This window comes from Pinus tabuliformis, chromosome 2_1 (genome assembly GCF_031772625.1).
Source record: "Pinus tabuliformis cultivar Carrire ecotype Pingquan chromosome 2_1, CPIR1, whole genome shotgun sequence".
Taxonomy (NCBI): Eukaryota; Viridiplantae; Streptophyta; class Pinopsida; order Pinales; family Pinaceae; genus Pinus; species Pinus tabuliformis.
In genome coordinates this window covers 31653534-31659534 of record NC_142299.1, presented here as the reverse complement: position 1 = coordinate 31659534, position 6001 = coordinate 31653534, and positions in this window count along the sequence as shown.

Below are 6001 nucleotides of genomic sequence, written 5' to 3'. Positions count from 1 at the left end.
GAGCCTCCACACTCTTTAAATAGAGATCATGGATCAATTGGGTCCTAAGGAAAGGATCAAGTGCAGCTACTACCATGGAGAAGATGAACTGGGATCACTATATGTTTAGAACATAATCATGGATGTCAGCTTAGTTACAAGAGCATGCCAAAGAAACACATTTTAACTAAAGATACATTAGACCAAGTTGATCTTAACCGAATCCTAAGTGTCTAAATATCCTAATATCCTCCCTTAAAAACAAATTGGGATAGGATTTAAGGATTTGCAATGGTGACACAATAGGATAAAGATGGAGGCATTAGAGCCCATCCTCCCCTACCACTTAATGACAACTTTCTTACATCAATTCACCATCGGTTTCCTCAATTGATCGAAGATATCCATACATGACTTTTCTAGTTCACTGACTTATTTTTATGGCAGACATTGAGTTTCACCAGTGACATTATCATTATATCCACTCATCAAATTTCCTTTGTCTACCTTCCTATCTCTTCCCTTCCCATCCCTTCCTATCCCTTCCATCCAAATGTAATGCCTTGAAAATCCAAAGATGGTTGGAATTTTGGCAATGCCTTCTCCTCCTTTGTTAAATGAATGAACACATGCATATTGAAACATAAACAGCAGACAAACAGACAACCAAAATGACTCAAAAAAACAAACAGAGAGCCAGAACAACTCACACAAACAAACAGACAGCCACAACCATGCATACTAACATATAGACAGAACCAAGAGATGGGAGTCACTTCCATATACACAAATTAACAAGAACATAACTCAACATGACTATGAACTCAGAGATGGGAGTCATTTCCATATACACAAATTAACAACAACAGAATTCAACATGACTGTGACAGTCACTGAACATGGTAGAGAAGAAGGGAATGCAATTAAGTATTCAAATCATTCAAGTTTAAATATGAGTTTAAAGAAAGATACTTAATTTGTAACTTTTGTAACATTACAACAATTATGACTCTAAAGAAGAACTTCAAGAAAGATCTATTTTCTTCAACATTATTTCTTGCAACTATTCTAATTATGATTTACAAGATGGTATTCTAGTCTTTATATTAGGTGCTACAAAATAACATAAAAACTGTCTATACAGAGATGCTAGTATGTAGCAGACGAGATTCAAAAGATGAAGGAAGAGCTTACAGAACTGAAAAGAATTCTGATTACAACATAATATGAAAAATCACAGGCTATATTGGAGATGGAAAAAACAATGTGTCTCATAAAGGAATTAACATTAAATTTGGAGAGTGCTAACACTTTAGAAAGGAAAGTAAGAGTTGACTCTAAATTTGCAAGACCAAGAATTGTGGAGAAGGACTTTGTTTATTTGGATGAAGAAAATATCATTACGAAGACACAGCTAGAGGTTGAAAAGGAAAGAAATGCATCAGTAATCTTAGAACTACAAGTTGTCAAAAAGGAGCTTGAGAATGGTATTTCAAAATACCTATGCTCAGTTAAATTGAGGGACATTTCTCTTGAAAATACAATCAATGCATGGCAACGTATGAAGAGGTGCAAAAACATGCAGATGCACTAACCATAGAATTTATGACCACAAATAATTTCTTAGATATATCTCACATCTTATATATGGAAACAAAATAAAAACAACATGTTGTAGCTATGCCCAAAGTCCAAGAGTCTAGGGAGACAGGGAAATAAATAGAGCGTGTCAACAAGGAATTGATTAGGCTGAATGGTGAAGTAGTTCTTGTTAAGGATTTTATGTTCAAGCTCGATGCCTCATCCTCTTTATTTCAGATCTTGAAACTAGAATTAGAAGTTGTTAAAGAGTCAAAATTTAAACTAGGAGCAGAGAGGCATGCAGTTGAAAATCCCCCCTCTAAAGCACTGTATCACCTGGATCTTGTAAAGAGTCAAGAGGTTAAAAGAGCTAAAGTCAAATATATAACTCTAGTAGAAGTAGAGAAGATGAGAGAAAATGTAAACAAAGCCACATAGGAGGTAATTATTTAGCAGGTTCCATTGAGACACTAAGAGAATAGTTGGAGAGGGAAAGTGCAATGCTAGAAGAAACACGAGAAAGGCTAGAAAAGTCTTATGTAGTAGTTCTTTGGAGGCTGAATTGAATCAAATAAGACAAGCAATTAAATCATGGCAAGATAGAGAGAGGAAATCCAAGGAAGCTATGACAGATGTTTCAAGAGATTTACAACAAGTAGATGTTGAGGTAGATAAAGCCAAGATTGAAGTTGAAGTAGCTAGAGAGGATATGTGCAAAGCAAAGGAAGAAGTTTAACAATTAGAGGCTGGCACTAGAATTGTAGAGAGTAGACTATAAGAAGCTATAAAAATGGTAGAAGAATCTTGGGCATCATGTTATCGAGAAAACTAGTGTCTATGTAGAGCTACTAGTCCCACTAAGGCTGGTAGCTACCTTAGAAACAAACAAACTAAAACTACTTTCATTTTCCTTTATGAGAAATAGATAAGAGGGGAATAAGGAGACCAACCTCTATCTTGCACTTGGTTCCTCGTTCGATTCCTCTCCCTTCTGATAGATCATTGCCACTCGCTTCCTCGTCTACCCAGCTTCAAAGAGCACCTGTAGAATCAAAGCATCATAACACTATCCAAGAACATAGATCTATTATCATAAACAATATAGGACCAGATGTATATTGACCACACAAATGCATATAATATCAATCATACAAGAATGTGGAGGAAAACTTGAATAGCATTATTGATAATCAAGAAAGAGCAAAGAGGATTAAAACCAATTGTTCTAACCCAGCATCATCCTCTCAGCAAGAAAGCCCTTCTTCACCTCATGAAAATCTTAGATCACCCAACACTATGATTTGCACCAAGAAACCAGCAGCACTTCCTTACAAGACACAAAATTTCAGCCTCTGGATCTCTGGGATGAGGGATCCATATATAGATGTTTGAAAGGGGGGTGAGTCAGCTTTTGAGAGTTGATTAGTGTCCTCTCTCTGATAGTTCTTGATTCCAATTGGAGATTGATGATCTCTTACTCATCCCTGGGTGAATGCAGAGAGGCAAGTGTCACAGGAGAAGTTTCTAGAAGATTCCATGATCCTCCACCTTGCATATTGACCCTGCCATTTGTCCACTCTCACCCATCGCACCCCATAGAAGGGTTTTTCAAGATGCATTGCACCTCCTGTGTGTATTTAGGTGGGATTCAACGCACTTTGACCATGGAGCAGGTGAGATGGTCCAGTTTTGACCAGTTCTGAGTAGTTTTTCATGGAGAACTTCTGGGAGAAGATGTAATCAGTTGACCTTGTTCTTTTAGAGGTTGGAACAACACTTTTAGGGAATTAAGAGCCCTTGGTTTATGGACATTTATGATTGGGGTTGCAGTGCCCAAAAATTTCTATAATAGTTTCCCCCTAAAGCATGAGGTCGTTAATCTGTTGATGTCAGGTGAAATGCTTTATCATGAGGATCTGAAGTTCTTTCAAGCTGGAAAGTGACCTGTAATAAGATACAATACAATGCATTATCTTCATAATATTTTCATGATCTAGCTGAGGCAGGAATTCCCATGCTCAGCTTTATAAATTCATTTTCATGTACATAAGACAGACAACCGTCTGAGTGTAGATTGATGATTCTGGTAGAGCCATCATTCCTTAGGTTGGATGATTATCTGTGTAGTAATGATGTACATTTGATGTCTTTATTTTCCTGAATATATATCGCAGCCCAGATGGATGAAACTAGATCCCGGATCTTCAATCTCGTTTGATCTTCACTCAAAGTACAAGTCGATCCATGTGACAGATGTTCTGGAGTCGAACATGGAAAGACATCACCTGATTACCAGCCAATGATGTAAGCCATTAACAGGCATGAGAGGAATCACTGATAATGATGATGATACTCAAGGTACTACAGTACAATTCACGTGGTGTGAAAAAAGGACTTGGCGTCGAACACCACGCAAAATCTTTCGGTCAAAGGCCATTGATGTAAACCTGTCGCCAGAAGTGAGAAACTTGCCATTGAGGCATGCAAGCTTCAAAGTACTGAAAGGGTTGTTCTTAGATCGACTTCTTGGATAATGAGCTGATGTCGACAAGAAGCGATCCGTCACAGGAGGTCCTTAGTGAATCCCACATCAATGACATGGAATGAAGAAAATGATTTTAATGGAGGTGAAAACGATCTGGTGATATAAGGTTCAGGGTGGTGGTCATGAAAGAATGGAGCATAAATATATTGCAGTGGATGAGACACAGGCGAATTCTCTGAGCGACTTCTCTTGAAAATATCGGCGACACTGACATGATGGATCGGTAACATTAACCCCTAAATATGGATGGTGTGACGGAACCATGGTGATGTGACCAGTGAATGGAACAACCCAACCCGACTTGAATGCGGAGTGAAAGTGTCATGTTCAAGAGCGACTTGCTACCGATAAAGTTTCTTCAAGTTTTCTTCCCAATTTTTCCCCAGTCATTTCTGACCAGTGCCTCTTTATTTTTGTCAAGCTTGAGGAGGATAACATATGCTTGTTCTATAATTTTTCCTTCGGGCAAACCCATCGCTATGTTTTAACGAGCCTAGTGATAGTGAAACTCGTTCTTGTCTGTATGGACAAGTTTGTTGCTATTCAGTTTTAACAAGTTTAACGACAAGGATAACTCGGTCCTTTTCCATTTTAGAGAGTCTAAAAAAGGGATGTAAACAAAACTCCAATAATCCTTTTTCGTCATATAATCCCTTGAGTCCGAAAAAGTATAAAACAATACAAAGGGGATGAATTTTCGGTACTTTTAACGAGCCGAACAAGACAAGCGCTCGATCTTTTTGTGTAATAATCCCTCAAGTCCAAAAAGATTAAAATCCAAAGGAGGGAAGCACTTTCGGTCCCTTTAACGAGCTGGAGAGGCCAATTTTTCAGCAATCTTTTCATATTTTATGAGTGAGTTGAAAAGAGCTTAAAGGAGACTTGTTTTTTGAGGAACGAGTGATAAATTCTGGTAGCAGCTGATTCCAAGTAAGGTTTGGAATTTTCCAATCACGGCAGTGTCACAAGGATGGCTAACAGGATCACTCTTTGCAGTTGTTCCTCAAAAAGGATAAACAATCAAATGGAGGTGAATGATCAGCCAATACAGAGTGGAGGTGATGATGAGAACACAACCAAGGCTTCAAAGGCTGATGGTAATACATTCACAATGGTTATTTACCGGAAAATGGTTCATTGTTTAATGAGCTTAAACTCTGGGGGAACATTTGCTCATTGCTTATGTTTATTTTTTAACGAGCTTGAATTCCGCGTTAAAACTACTCAATCCAGTCGTATAATAAGGATGTCTCATATAAAAACAACATTTTTTCAAACCTTTGCCCCGCATCCTTTCTTTATGCAAGCTAGGAAATGACCAATCCTACGAGTTTAAAGGGTTAGAGGACCTATAAATTTAAAAAATAAATGGTCGCTCTTCGCTTGCATGCCAAAATGTTTGCATGCCCCCAGGTATAGCGAAGTAGAGTTTCCAGGTTACCCCTCAATTTGCAGACAAAACACTTGTTTTATTGGGAAAGGCCTACCTTTTCCAGGTTATCCCTCAATTTGTAGACAAACATTTGTTATATCGGGAAAGTCCTTCCTTAACAGAAGTATCTTATTCCAGTCTAATCCCATTTTCCAAAATGGACGGGTGTGTCAGCCAGTCGTATATCCTCTGTGGAAACCTACCCTATACCCAAGGTTCTCCTATCGAAACAGGCAAGGGTGCATGCCCCCTGGGTTTCAGTCATATCCTCTGAATCACTCGCGCTCATCAGGAGGATGGACTAGGGATTGATGAGACATTCCTTGCGTGAAAAGACCATTCAGGGTTGGTGTATGACTATTTTCTACGTGTGAACTGGGGAATGAAAGCTGGTCTATGAGCTTGACCACTCTTCCTTCATGCGGAAAACACATTACTCTAAAGAGTGAGGAGGCAATGGCTCC